This window comes from Tauraco erythrolophus, chromosome Z, assembly GCF_009769465.1.
Source record: "Tauraco erythrolophus isolate bTauEry1 chromosome Z, bTauEry1.pri, whole genome shotgun sequence".
Taxonomy (NCBI): domain Eukaryota; kingdom Metazoa; phylum Chordata; class Aves; order Musophagiformes; family Musophagidae; genus Tauraco; species Tauraco erythrolophus.
This window is the reverse complement of record NC_141496.1, coordinates 58,646,809-58,662,756: the sequence shown is the minus strand read 5'-3', so window position 1 is coordinate 58,662,756 and position 15,948 is coordinate 58,646,809. Positions and strand designations below refer to the sequence as shown.

The 15,948-nt window shown below is 40.0% G+C and overlaps 1 protein-coding gene across 1 annotated transcript in view; it reads left to right on the top strand.

The window, feature by feature from the left end:
* The window catches only part of CAMK4 (calcium/calmodulin dependent protein kinase IV), a 191,962-nt gene that overhangs the window by 42,045 nt on the left and 133,969 nt on the right, over positions 1 to 15,948 (top strand). The gene's annotated exons all lie outside the window — the stretch shown is intronic.

Here is a 15,948-nt window from a genome sequence, read left to right as displayed (position 1 = left end):
TTTTTGAACTTGAAAATGCAGTTTTAACCTTCTTATTTCTACACAGAATGCCGTTGTAATGGTTAAAGCAAAAGACTGAAAAGGTGATCATGTTACCCTTCTTTTTTGTCTGCTTTTGCTGGCTTGTTTTGCTTTTAAGAACCTTTGTTGCTCGATCTTAGTTAGCAAGATGTCAGCTTATGCTTCTGATTACCTTGGGATGCCAGACTGCTTTGCTGGCTTGTTTGACATCTAATCAGTTACTCTGGTGGTTTTCTGTCCAAAATGAAATGATACAAAAGAATTTCTAACATCTCTCTCATTTCATTTCTCGTGTGGCCAAACTGCTATTGCTCTGAGACTGGACTCCAGTCATTTTTTTATTCTCCCTCATCAGCTCTTCATTGCTTTATGGTCTTACTCACCTTCTTGTATGTCATGGTGTTTTGCACTGAGAAGGTGCTATTTCTTCTGAGATGTCAGTGCGAAAAGCACAGGCGCTCAAAGCTGATGAAGAATAGAAATGGTAGAAAAAGTGTTCGCTATCTTATATTGCTTCAGACAGTGGGTAACCTGGTGTAGGTGACAGCAGGCAAGCAACTTCACATTGATCATGGCATGCTGATCCTGTCTGTGGTGAGGTTCAACAGCTTCACTGTTCTTCACATCTTTACAGCATACCAAGTAAGCAAAAGCTGTGAGTGTTTTTACCTGTGCTATACCGAACATGACAGGCGGTATGCCAAGGTTCGACAAGAGCATTACGCTCTTACACATCTCCATAGGAACATGCTCTTACAAGCAGTGCATGCAAGTAGCAGGGTTAAAGTCGGCGCATACTGATGCCGAAGTATGTGCCGAGGTTATGTAGCGGTCGCTTGTGCTAACATGGGTCTCTACAACCAAGGCTTATGGTTAAACTCTACCTAGATTCTGCTTGAAATTGCCATGTCCTTGTTACAGTGTCTTCTGCAGTGGCCCACTACATGTTGGCTGGGTGAATTCACCCCCTGTGGGGTAGGGACTGTCAAGCTGTTTATATGCAGCAGCATTCAAAAGCTTTTAACTGTTACAATGTAAGGCGCTAGATAGATATAGCAATACAAATAGCAACACTCTTGTTGTTTTTAGGGTTAGAATGTTTGAAAACAAATTACCTGTGTTGCAACCTTTGAGGAGACCCTCAGGACTGTAAGTGGTGATAAAGGGAGGACAAAATAAACCACCCCTGCAGTTCATTGTGAAATTGCAGCTTTTAATGTATTTGGGGAAAGAAATCTGAAAGAGGGGATGCCAGCTGAGAAGGAGTGTTCCAGATTAGTTTCTCAGCTGTGCAAGTCTTCCTCCTAACTTCACACACCATCTTGCATCTTAAGTCTAAGGTCGGCTTGAGTGGGCTTGAGGTTAGAGACCAGTTTTTCACATGTTCTTCCTAACTGTTAAGCAAAATATAGCAAAGCTTTCTTACACAAACAGTAGTGATGTGAGATGGCTTTGAAGCTCTTCTTTGTCCACTGGAGTGTCTTACCTCCGTCCATTTTTACTCAGAGCTAACATTTTCAGAGCATTCACTGGAATAAAATCTGCGTTCTTTCTCTAATGCTTATCTGATTGCAAACATTGCTAGTGTCCAAATGTTCAGTTTCATCTGGCAGCAGCAAAGTCGATTACTGTTTCCAGATCCAATATACTGGGCAATGCAAGATTAAAGGCACTTTGTCCTCAGAAATATATTTTGACATGTCATACTAAGTCCCATTTTGCCTTTTCCTAGCAGTAAAAATGGGAAAATCATCCTAGAGGTGTGAAATCCTTCGAGTACCCATAGCATAGAGATGAAATGCTTCTTGCTTTCACATATGCAGATGATGCAGAGAGGAAATCTCAAAGTGTTGACAGAGAAATTTAATCTTCAAAGTTGTTTATGTCATTCTAAACCAGTTATTTACAGTACTTATGTGGCAGAGTCTTTGTGATCTGAATATCTGCGTATTGAGATCTAAGCAAAAACTTTTATTGGTAAGCTAGGGCAACTGTCAAGAGAGGAAAAGAATTTGATTGTTACCATCATAGTTTGGGTTTATTTCATTAATACTAAGGGGGGGAAACATGTCTGTGCCCCTATGGGACTTAATTCAAATAATTTTCATTCTTTCCATTTTAGGGCATATTTTGTTTCTTCTAATCTCTCTTCTGAGACGTATCAACTGCTAGGTTGACACAACTATTTCTGATGCCAGCACATTTGAATTTGCATAGCCTGAAAGAAAAAAATCTAAGGAATGTTCTTGGTTTGTATTACAATCCAAAGTATATCTGATTTATTTATTTCCTCAGTAGTTTTAATTGCCTCTGTTTATCACTCTGTGTGTGTGTGTACATCTATAATACATGAATCAGAAATAAAACAAAAAAATGATAACTATCTTCCTTCTCAGATGACCTCACTGGATGAAAATAGTCTTGAGGGAAAGTGAAGTTAAACCACATCTTGTTGGTGGCAAGTATCATACCTGCGCCATTCTCATTTTTGTGACTAGCTAATGACACTATTTCCATAAAAGTTGCATTTTATGAAAAATGAAGTGGATTTTTGAGATATTTTTTTCTATGACTATTTTACATACTGTTGGCTTTTGTTGATCTTTTTTTTTTTTTAATGCAGGCTGCCATGACAGTTTGAATCCTTGCAAAATATTGCTGTTCACAGCTTTTGAAATTGCAGAACGTATAAGTTAACCCCATGGCTCCCTATACTGTCTGGTTTTCTGCTGCATAAAGCTATTAAGTTTTCCTATGGATATATTTCTTCTTTTTCTAAATACTGCATTGCAGTTATGCAGTGTAGGTTGACACTTGGTAGACTTAAATGCACAATGATCTTAATCCTGGACAGGACCGTGTGTTCTGTACCTTGAGTGATTGCTAAGCAGAATCTGTCTGATTGCCAAAATATATATTAACTTTGTCTTGCATGTTTGTTTCATGTCATCATGTTAGAAGATGTTGGCTGAAAATATATTGTCAGATCTACTTGTGATTAAAGAGCGTAGTTAGATTTTTGAGAAAGAAAGAATAGAAAGACGTTATGAACCTTCAAAAGACCATGAGTGATGTGAACTACTGATATGTCAAAGACCTGAAAGCATTTAGCATCTGAGTCAGTTATTAATCGTATTTTCTCCATATGCTTTCATTAATCACTGATAGATGTATGATCACATATTGTCCATCTTCTCTCTAAAACAAATTTAGAGTGCTGTAAAGCTTTACAAGGTGGCTGTAAAGTAGTTGGCTCAGAGAACTGGCAATATGGTATCAGTCCTGTTACCTTTAACTTCTTAATTAAATCCTGCTGAGCTCTGACAGTGTTTGGAAGTGCTAATCAGCTGGTGGTTTTGGTTGCATATTCTTCTGCTTTTTCAGTCTGTTGTCCTTCATGAGAGCTAAACTTCTATGGAAAACATTAAAAATTAGGTTTGATGAATCGAAACATCAGCTTAGATGGTTAATTCATGGACTTCAATGAAGTGGTAGCTGAGCCTCTGGCTTCAGAATGCCATGCTCTTTCTTGTGATCCCTATTAAAAAAAACAACTCTTACTAAAAATGGATCTCAAAGCCTTCCACAATCTAACCATTCCTTTGTTTCCTTAATGTTTCTCATGGCAAGGCACATCAATCAAAAATAAAACAAATTTTCAGTTATTGCCTACTCCTTAAATTTTAGGAAATGAATTAGAGAAGGAGGCATCTTGTCTCAGTTCCAGAGGCTACCTGATTTGCTCCTTAAGTGTGTTGGATATTTTCAGTAAAACCTGACTGTATTTGATTTCTGATAATGGTAGTGAACTGGACTTGACTTTACTAGAAACTAAGTGTAAATAGGAGAAAGTCTATAAATTTGAAAGAAGATCTGTGTTAAAAGTAGGTTCCTCCATTCAAGCAGCCTGATAAAAGTTATTGCCTCTGAATCAGGAGCTCTGATGCTATCTCACAGAAGCTGTCGAGGGAGTTTCTGTTTGAAAGTCATTACCAGTCAAGAGCCTTTCTTAGCAGGTCTCCAAGCTAGAAAGTAATAAGAAACTATAGAGGAAGCAGGGGGAGGATTTTGTTACAAAACTCTACTTGTATCCAGAAGGTATTGAGTGTTTGTATGTCAGATGCCCCAAACCTTAAATCATCTTCAAGGCTGGACTAAATCATCATCTTTGCTGGACTCACGTCAGTAAGTTCGTGTCTTTTGATGGGACAATGGAACTGGACCCAGCATTTCAGATGTGCTTCACCAGTGCTGAAAAGAGAGGGTCTGACACCTTCTTTGAACTTCTGGCAGTGCTCTTCCTAATGCCAGCGACCCTTATTCGTTGTCATTAGGACAACGAATCTAATCATTGGCATTAGAACAATGGATCTCCCCTGGCAGTATTGTTATTACTAGTTTGGTTTTGGTGGTTTTTTTTTATTATGTTATTTCTCACTCATATTTGAAGCAGTTCCCCTGCAGTTAAATTAATCTACTGAACACCTCACTGAATCAGAATCCTTTACCTAGTTCTGTGTTATAGTTGGTAGTTTTCTTGGGCAAGATATATTGTTGGAGGATGAGCGATTGTCACATCTGAGCATTTCAAGTTTGTAGAAATATGCTTTTTAAGAGAATTTTACAGTTTTGCAAATTTACCTTGTAAGACAGGAAAAAAAACCCCCAACACTGAAACAGCAAATTAAACCAGTCCATGTGTCTGTTACAGAAGAGTGAGGTCAAAGAATCTTAACTGTTAGTTGTTACTGGTTCGGAGAATAAGTCGTAAGTCATTTGAGGCATAGATTATGGCAAGAGAATGTGATTGTTCCTGTTCGTTTTGTTTCAGCCAATTGTGCCTCACATATTTGTTAATTCAAGGAGATGTTTTGCCCAAACAAAAGTTGTCTGGTGTAGCTACAGCTTTTACTTAGTGGTTTAAGTGCACATGCTGTGTCACAGGCTAAAAAACTCATCTGAAGTAAAGTAGGAATGCTGTGGATGATTGAAACTGCAATGAGTGACCACATGGAGGAATGGAGAAGCTACCCTACCAATTAGCAAAACAGTAACAAGTAGATATTAAAGCTAGTTCTGTCTTTCAGTGCTTGGTGCTCTCAATGCGAATATACGAATGTTGCTTCCTAAGTGTCATTTAATCCAGTCATGAATGTTTCTTGCTTTCAAAATAGGGATGTGACATGCCACTGGTACTTCATATAGTGCATCTTAACAGTCAATTTAATGCAATTCTCAGCTAATACCATTTCCCCCCAAAAAACAAACCTCCAAACCCCCATATTTTTTCTCTTGGCTACACAAGTTAGATGAGCTGAACAGAATTCTGTAGGGTATTCCTGGTTTCCAGTTGTAGTATTGCATAGGAAATGTAGCCAAAGAGTTTAGATGATGATATGTGCCTGTGGGACTCAGCATATCTGAACAGATTTATATTTTACATAAACATGAAGGCAGAATTTATATCTGAGCATGTCTGTATTGTATTTCGTTTGCAAGCTCTGTTAGCATCTGAGATGATTATATAGGATTTAGGTATGTGTGGAAATACATGCTACAATTCCTTTTAGTGATAAGAGATATTCAGTGCGTTTTTCGGATCAAAAAGTGTCAATGTGCTGTTTGAATCTAACCACCTATGTAGGACAGGTCATGGAGTTTCACCAAGGCTGTCCTTTGTTTAATGCAATAACGTGATGGAACTATGGAGTAACTTCTAGAAAGGTGGAAATAAAATATTTTTCAATGGAAATGGAATGAAACAGAGGAGAGGGGTTTCTTCTAACTGGAACGAAAAATTTTACATCAGGATAGGTTGTCAGTCAAATTAGCTTCATGCTTGGGTGGGAGTATCTTATTATGCCTTTCATGGGTGTTACTGTTTACATGGCTTTTGCTTTAGATTGATGTGTATAGCACAAACCCAAGAACATTAATGCTGTACAAATAATGTGTAACAAGGAAGACAGTCTGCCCCAGGGAAACTCGCTGTCCACTGGAAAGGCAGAACCCACAAGCACATAGATCAAGCAGGTGGAGTGTGGGTGGTTTGAGGCCATGAGCTCTGAATACAAAACAGTGGGGATCTCCCTAATGCCTTTCAGGAAAATAAATAAATAAATACAGTTGTGGCTTGCGTATTCAATTTCAGAAGTTCGGCATTTCTACTGGTCGGTGACAGTCCCACTTGTATGTTTTCCTGTTGTGGTGCTGCTCTCTTTGGTTTTAGTGTTTTATAACTTGACTGCCACAGACCAGGGAATTTGAAAATAATGTGTTTTGCTGCTTCTATGTGATGAAAGGCAGCATGCAGAGCAAAGGCCATAGGTACTAAGGCAGTAGGCATTGGAAAGTAATTTGTGAAACAAAAAAACAGTAGAATAAATAGAAGAAAGGAAGAACAGGAGCAATAGTATAAAGTGAATTCTATCATAAGCCATTGCCGGTGCTGTTTTCACTTTCTGAGTTTTGTTTTTCCTTAGTTGTAGTAGTATATCATGAGAACTTGACTTCACTGAGCTCCCCTGGCCTGAGAACTGCAGGAGAAGATGGAGAAAGGAGGAGAGGTGATAGATTCCAAGCTATGTTTATCATCTAATACGGTGGCTCATTTAGCCAACAACTTAATGCTAAACTAGGTTAAATTAGTCTAACATTATTACTAGATTACCTCTCATAGCTGGTGCTACTGGATGTTTATGGCTGCCTCAAAACATGCATCATCTGCTGTAAAGGTGTGGTGCAGAAACATTTAGATTCAAGGATTCCTGTACCAAGCAAAGGAAACACACGTAAGCTGTGGAGCTGTCAGAAAACCTGTCCTGGTGAGTGTTAGGATTGTGGTAAGAATATAGCCCAGCATGAGTGTTTTACTTGTGCTGTTCTTAACCTCAGTTTTGTTTTTACAGTGATAATCTGTGGAAAGAATCTTTAGCATGCTTTGGACTCACTTGAGGTTTTTGTTTTCTTGTTTTGGTGTTTGGTTTTGTTGGTTTTGTTTTGGTTTGTTTTTTTTTTTCACAGTCATGACTTCCAGCAGTCTATTCCACATGATATTGTCTTTTGCGTAGAATGGCCCTGAATTTCTCCAGACTTTGCCTACATTTCATTTCCTAGTGCTAGTTCATATCTCTTCAGTTACTGGATGCTTTCACCAAGTAAACCTACGCTGCCATCAATGTCAGCCAAACATAATTTTGAAAAGTCTTTTAAAAATGAATATGCAAGCTTTAATTTTATGATCATAAGACAGTACAGTGTATTAAAATCAGAAACCATGTATTTGTATTCTTCAGTCAAATTCAGTTGCAAGAGACCTCTGACATGTTATTCAGCAGCTTCAATTCTAAGTTAAAGGAAAGTCTCTTGCAAGCCATTCTTATGTTTTATCTTTAAAAGATTAAATGACACCAGGGAGTCTTATTTCTAGAGCTATGGAGGTTAATAAGTCTGTGCTTACAGTTAGCAGTTTTGGCTGTCTTTCCCACATTCTCTTCTGAAAAGCATTCGTGTAACTGGAGATTTGGGATCATGTCATCTTCTCCAGATCTTCCTGTAACATCAAGATAGAAGTTTTGACTTCCACAACTGAAATGAAGCTCCCAGTCCTTTCTAACTTCAAGTGCAAGAGTAATTTCCAAACCTGATGCTCAGTCTGTTGTGCAATAGCTGTCATCTGGTGCAATAAACTATATTGTAAAAGAGATGCTAAAACATTTGTTCCGAGAATGACTTCATGTGTCTTAGTCCAATACTCCACCATTTTTTGCAGTCTCATTTTATAGCCTTATTCATATGCCGGTCGTGTTCCATTTTAGAATGGGTGCAGCTTTTTGTGCCATTTGTTTCTAGTACGAGCTTGATCAAAACTTTTTTCCTCTGATGGTTAAATCTGCCCATTTCTGACCTAAACGTAACTCAGAATTATCTCAAATGTTTCTTACCGATGGTGTAGAAACTGCAAACCAGTCTTTGAAGATGAGTTGACCTTGGCTAGAAGCCAGGTGCTCACCAAGTTGTTCTATCACTCTCCCTCCTCAACAGGATGCGGGAAGGAAAATACGATGAAAAGCTCCTGGGTCAAGATAATGACAGGGAGATCACCTACCGATTACCTTCATAGGCAAAACAAACTTGACTTGAGGAAATTAATTTTATTTATTTCCAGTTAATTACACAGTAGAATAGTGAGAAGTAAGAACAAATCTAAAAACTACCTTCCCCCTACCCCTCCCATCTTCCAAGGCTCAGCTCAAAGAGTTGTGGTCAGTTTATAATGCTTTGTCTCTGCTGCTTCTTCCTGCTCACACTCTTTCCCTGCTCTGGTGTGGGCCCCCTCCCATGGGAGACAGTCCTTCACAACCTATTCCCACATGAGTCCTTCCTAGAGACTGCAGTTATCCAGAACTGCTTCAGTATGAGTCCCTTTCTCAGGGTGCAATCCTTCACAAACAGATTGCTCCACTGTGGGTCCCCCACGGGGTCGCAAGTCCTGCCAGCTAACCTGCTCCAGCATGGGCTCCTCTCTCCATGGCTGTGCCGGTCCTGCCAGGAGCCTGCTTTAGTACGGGCTTCCTATGGGGTCACAGCCTCCTTCAGGCATCCACCTGCTCTGGCATGGGGTCCTCCATGGGCTGCAGGTGGATCTCTGCTCCACCGTGGACCTCCATGGGCTGCATGGGGACAGCCTGCCTCACCATGGTCTTCACCACGTGCTCCAGGGGAATCTCTGCTCGACTGCCCAGAGCACCTCCTCCCCTTCCTCAGTCACTTGACCTTGAGCTTTGATTTCTTCTATTTTTGAAGAACCAGTCTTGCTGATCAGAATAGTTTCTGGGCGGGTGTTTCTTCCTGTGAGACAAATTTAAAAAAAAACAACAAACCTTTAGCAAAACAAAACCAACCAAACAAAAAAGAATGTGAATACACCTCAGTTGCTTCAGTTTGGTTGCTTGGAAAACACACGATGCATACAGAAATGCTTAGAACTTCAAAAATATGAAAATATAGAGAGTAAGATGTTTAGCACATCAATAAAATATCTTCAAACTTTGTGTTTTAAATGATGGATGATAAAAGCCTTTTGATGACATACTTGCAATTAACGCAGTATAAAACACAGTACATAAATAATTTGAGTCAAACTATTAGGTTCTGAGAGTAAATAGTCACTACGGAAATATTGCGAAAATTAGTGCAAAAAAGCTATTACTGAAGTGGCTGAGCCCAACGTAGTGGAAAGTATGCTTGTATTTCCAGTGAACAAGAGTTACTGCAAGGCGCAGACCTTAGGCAATAGTAGAAGTCTATTTCTTCTTTCTTAGCTAGTGCTATTTAAAGGAAAAGAGCCTGAAAATAAACAGCAGCTTTCTACCAATGCCAAGAAATTTAATTTTCTTTGTTTTTTACCTGGAAAAAAGTTTCCAGAATTGCAGAGTATATAGAAACAAAAGAAACTTTTGACCTTTGCCTGAAAATACAGAACTCAGGCCTCACCTAATGAGTTGCTGCACAGTTAGAATCTTCTCCTAGTCATAAGAAATGCAAGCAATCTAAATAAGCATTGTCTACTCTTTATGAGTTTATTATGTTTGAAACAGAGTTAATGGTTCATATAAGTCACTGAATTAAAAGATTAACTCTCCCTTTATTTCTTGACTGCCTGATAGCATCAACAAGAAATTGCCACAATAAATTAAATACAGTTCAGTAAAAGATGAGAGGACATAAAATATGGTTTGAGAAAAAAAGTTATGTATTTTACTGGAATGTAAATGACGCATGGGAAGGTTGGTCATTTTTGTTACTCCCTTAGCATGATTAAAAAATAGATATTTATTTTGGAGTCTCAGGATCCTTGTGACTCAAGAATGATCAGAAGCACATGCTTGGATGTAATTTAGAAATGCAGGGCCAAGTGCTGCTAGATTCTCAGTTTTCTTTCAGTCTACATAGTGCAGAGAAAAGAGGAAAATGTATGCCACATCACCAGAATTCATAATTTGTTGCTCACCATTTCAGATACGTTTTCCAATTGTTTCGCAAATTCTTGTCTGAAGCAGAGACTTGGTGTAAGGTTGGAGAGTTCATCCATCCAGATTTTTGTGGTATTCTGTCAACCCACATACATCTATGTCCCTGCTAGAATTTTCATCTAAAACCCCTGCCTGTATACCTGAGACATGCACAGAATTTAAAACATGGTAGATAAAAGGTTGCAGAGTCTAATCAGTCACCTAATTAATGGTGAGCAGCATTAATTAAAAAAAAAAAAAGCTTTCTGTTGGTCTAGTTCACTTCTACTCTCAAATATAAGAGAATGATTGTAAGAGAAACCCTCTGAAATGGTAGCTACTGTAATTCAAGTTAAACACCTTTTGTTGTTGATGTAATAAGAAAAACATGAATAAGACAATGAAGTACAATTGATTACCACATAGAATGCTATTTTCTTTTTAAAATGGACCCAGAAAGCACATGGAAAACAATCTAACAGCTAATCTCTTCAGTCCTGATGATTTACTAAGGACAGAAACACGTTTTTAAATGGCTAGGTGTCAAATTTGCAAAACACAGGAAATGTTTAGGGGACACTTACTACAGATGTAAGAAAAAGATATAACAAGGCTGCTTTTCTGTATGGAAAGCAAACACAGCTCTTCATGTTAAAATTTCCCTAGCCTATTAGTTTCCTAAAACGCTAATGTCTTGCCATCCTTTTATGTTTTATTGTCATGGTTATCATGAGGAATTTGGTAAGCAGCGAAAGTGTGTACCAAAATCTTTTCTGTAGCCTTTTTCACACATCAGTTTAGTAACAGAAACTTGTTAAAATAATATTTGTTCCTAAGAGGAAGTGGTTTGGAAAGGAGGAAGTTGGTAAAAATACAATGCTTTTTCCCTTCAAGTGGTATGTAGAGAGAACTGAGGAGTTGACTCAAGCCTGTGAATTAAGTTACAGAAAAAGAATTAAGTGGCTGGCAAAATAATCCTATGTTTATTTAGGTAATAAAGACTTACCTACAATCAGAGTATAAAACCCAAATACTAGTGGTGGTATTTATTAGTTGATTCCTACATCTCTGGTAAAATGATGTGTGCACTGAAAGCATGTTAAAGAATTCTGGTATTTTTCTCCTTATCTAGCTTGGGGAAAAGAGTATGTTGCTCAAGTAGAAAGCTTTATCTTGTATCACTTGTGGGAAAACTAGAGCTAAGAAAGTAAAATAAATTGTCAGAAAAAAAACACAGGCCATCCTCTTTTTCCAGAAAGTTGTTGCACAGAATTAGGTGATATAACAAGAACATACAGAATCACAGAATCACAGAATGTTAGGGATTGGAAGGGACCTCAAAGGATCATCTAGTCCAATCCCCCTGCCGGAGCAGGACCACCAAGATTAGATCACACAAGAACGCGTCCAGGCGGGTTTTGAACATCTCCAGAGAAGGAGACTCCACAACCTCTCTGGGCAGCCTGTTGCAGTGTTCTGTTACCCTTACTGGGAAGAAGTTCTTCCTCATGTTTAAGTGGAACCTCCTATGTTCCAGCTTATATCCATTTCCCCTTGTCCTGTCATTGGATGCCACTGAGAAGAGCCTGGCTCTGTCCTCATGACAGTCACCCTTTAAATATTTATAAACATTAATGAGGTCCCCCCTCAGTCTCCTCTTCTCCAAGCTAAAGAGACGCAGCTCCCTCAGCCTTTCCTCATAAGCGAGATGCTGCACTCCCTTAATCATTTTTGTGGCCCTGCGCTGGACTCTCTCAAGCAGTTCCTTGTCCTTCTTGAACTGAGGAGCCTAGAACTGGACACAGTATTCCAGATGCGGCCTTACCAGGGCAGAGTAGAGGGGGAGGAGAACTTGTCTCGACCTACTAACCACACCCCTTCTAATACACCCCAGGATGCCATTGGCCTTGGCCACAAGGGCACATTGCTGGCTCATGGTCATCCTGCTGTCCACCAGGACCCCCAGGTCCCTTTCCTCTGTGCTGCTCCCCAACAGTTCAGTCCCCAACTTGTACTGGTACATGGGGTTGTTCTTAGCCAGATGCAAAAACTACAACTCTACACTTGCCCTTGTTGTATTTCATTAAATTTCTCCCCGCCCAACTCTCCAGCCTGCCCAGGTCTCTCTGAATGGCAGCACAGCCTTCTGGCGTGTCAGCCACTCCTCCCAGTTTAGTGTCGTCAGCAAACTTGCTGACCGTGCACTCTATTCCCTCATCCAAGTCATTGATGAATATGTTGAACAATACTGGTCCTAGTACTGACCCTGGAGGGACTCCACTGGATACAGGCCTCCAACTGGACTCTGTCCCATTGACCACTACTCTCTGGCTTCTATCCTTCAGCCAGTTCGCAATCCACCTCACTACCCGATCATCCAGACCACACTTCCTCAGTTTAGCTGTGAGGATGCCGTGGGAGACTGTGTCAAATGCTTTACTGATGTCAGGATAGACCGCATCCACTGCTCTACCATCATCCACCCACTGGGTGATGTCCTCATAAAAGGCTGTCAGGTTTGTCAAGCACGACTTCCCCTTAGTGAAGCCATGTTGACTGCCCCTAATGACCCTCTTATCCTTGATATACCTAGAGACAGCACCAAGGATAAGTTGTTCCACTATCTTTCCCGGGATGGAGGTGAGGCTGACCGGTCTATAGTTACCTGGGTCTTCCTTCTTGCCCTTTGTGAAGACCGGAGCGACATTTGCTTTCCTCCGGTCCTCAGGCACCTCTCCTGTTCCCCATGATTTAGCGAAGATGATGGCGAGTGGCCTGGCAATGACATCCGCCAGCTGCCTCAGCACCCGCGGGTGCATCCCATCAGGACCCATGGACTTATGGGTGGCCAGGTTGCTTAACTGGTCCATAACTAAGTCCTCATCAACCAGGATAGACTCCTCCTCTATCTTGACTTCCTCAGGAGCCTCAGGGTTCCGGGGCTCATCAGGGTAGCCTCCAGCAGTATAGACTGAGGCAAAGAAGGCATTCAGTAACTCTGCCTTCTTCTTATCCTCTGTCACCAGGGCACCCTCCTCATTCACCAGGGGGCCTACATGGCCTCTAGTGTTAGTTTTACCTGCAGTGCATTTAAAGAAGCTCTTTCTGTTGTCCTTGACCTTTCTTGCAAGGTTTAATTCCAAGGAGGTCTTAGCTTTCCTAGTTGCCTCCCTATATCCTCTGACAGCAGACCTATACTCCTCCCAAGTGGCCTGCCTCTCCTTCCATGATCTGTACACTCTCTTTTTCCACTTGAGTTTGCCCAACAGTTCCCCATTTAACCGTGCAGGTCTCTTGGTGTCCTTTCTTGACTTCGTACCTGTTGGAATGCACCGGTCTTGAGCTCGGAAGAAGAGGTCCTTGAAGGCTAACCAACTATCTTGGGCCCCTTTACCTTCTAGTACTCTGTCCCATGGGATTTCTCCTAGCAATTGTTTGAAAAGATCAAAGTTGGCCCTACTGAAGGCCAGGGTTCTAGTTCTGCTAGGTATTCTCTTCCTGCCACGAGATCCTGAATTCCACCATTTCATGGTCACTACAACCAAGGCTACCCTTGACCTTCAGCGCTTCAACCAGACCCTCCTTATTAGTGAGAATAAGATCCAGCAGCACTCCTCTCCTAGTAGGCTCATCCACCATTTGCATCAGGAAGTTATCATCAACGCACTGAAGGAACCTCGTGGACTGTGGATGGCTGGCTGAGTAGGCCTTCCAGCAGATATCAGGATAGTTGAAGTCCCCCATGACAACCAGGGCCTGCATTTGCGAGACCGCTGTCAGCTGCCTGTAGAAGGCCTCATCAACCTCCTCATCCTGATCCGGTGGTCTGTAATAAACACCAATAACAGTATCACACACGCCAGATTGTCCTTTAATTTGCACCCACAAGCTCTGACATGAATCTGACATGAATACACCATGAATTTCATTTTATGTGTTTTTAAATTGCTATTTTCAATCTATTGTAAATTGTAATACATGGTTGATGAAGAGGTGGAATGATTTTGAAGGTTTCTGTGCAACAGGTTGCAATCTCTGTTAGTATTTTATCAGACTAATTTTGTGCATGCAAATCTTTCTTCTAAAGCCAGATTTGGCTTATCCAGGTCTAATTCGTAATTTTTAACAAACAACAATTTTCTGTCCTGCTTTTGAAATTGGATATTTGTGCTCTTTGTCAGCTTATTAGTAGGTCGTGGTAACTCACAATGAACAAAGATTGTCAAGAATCTACTCAAATGACTTGCTGATAAGGCTTGATTTGTTCAGTAAATTTCAGCAGTTAAGTGTTCCCAGTTAGCTGTAACCACAGATAGCTTGGAATACATACTAGCAGTAAGCAGTTATGCAAACTAATATGGAAGATCAAAGTGTGTTTTTGCATTTTGTGCTTAAAGCTAAATCTATGTTTATGGATTTGTGATATCTGTTTTTTTTTGCAAGCATGAGTGCTGGATACTCAGTGTATTCCCCTGAGGTCATCCATTAATGAAATAACTGGAGGAAGTGGATGCATTATGCTTTTAAGCAAAGGTTGTTATATCTTTGTTTTTGAAAACACAAGGGTAGGAGAAAACAATACGAATAGAGATAATTTTGCTATAAACATCATACTTATCATAATGCTACATTCATAAAGCAACTAGAAAGAGGAAATACCGGTGTTTTGTTGCTTTGCAGTTGTCTGTTCAGGTAGTACTGGTGATGTGGTGGTGTATGATTGTATGGGTATTTCAAATCTAGTATTTCAAAATAACTTCCCATTCACTTACGTTTTTTTTGAAGTATTTGTCACATTGCTTTTCTGGAATTTCTTTCCTTTTTTTTTTTTTTTTTCCTTTCTTTTCATTTTAAAAGTACATTTATTTCATGTCAGTGTTAGGTTATTCTACCCATTTGGTGCAGATACTGTCTATTTAGAAATGAGTTCTAACACTCTTGCAGTAGCTGCTGTTCCCTCGTGTAATGAGCTTCTTGAACTGACAGCCTTTAAAAAAAATAGGTACAGTTACTACAATGTTACAGTTTTTTACAATCCACAGAGTAAAAGGAGTGAGCAAGCTGGTTCAGACTTCCCCTTTAAAGTCCAGTGGTAGAAGAAGGTATAGCATCCTTTACCTGTCACTGAGTTCTGGATAAGCCATTCTTAGCACCGTTCAATAAACCTTGTTAGAATGCACAGCATACGTTTTACTGTTAAAAATGGGAGAACTCTCACTAGGCTTACTGCTCACTGTGTTTCAGCTATGACATCCACAGTTGGCCTGCTAGGAAAGCGTGAAAGTGCTTCCAAAAGTACCTATCCAATCCAGTGATTAACGGACATCTTATTTATAAAGCAGTGAAATTTAATCAGAGTAAAACCACCCAGTGCTTTGTATATTCACTCCATAAAAACTGAAAGCTATCATGCTTTATCCAGTTGTGTAATGTCAGTGCCATTTTTCGAAATTCACGGCAATCAATAGTGAGTCTTCCACTGTAAAAATTGACTGTTGTTTTTTTTTTTTTTCTTTGAAGTAACAAGATTTGAAAAATACATAGCTTTGTTCCAACTATTGCCTGTAGAACTGTGGTCTTGTGCGGCCAGGAATTGTCTAGAACCATTAGATTCTCCTGCCTTCTGTTCATGCCGTGAGTGACTGATAGCTACTCTAAGATTTATTCTTCTACTACCATGGAAGGAAAGCTGTAAGTGATCAATAACAAAAGCAATAGTAAAGGCAGTTCCCTTTTTATTTAAATGTGAAGTGATATTGGATCATAGAATGGTTAGAGTTGGAAGGGACCTCAAAGATCATCTAGTTCCAACTCCCCTGCCATGGGCAGGGAAATCCTCCACTACACCACGTTTCTCAAAACCTCATCCAACATGGTGTCGTGGTTTTTGGACTGAGAGTCGAGACAAGAACCG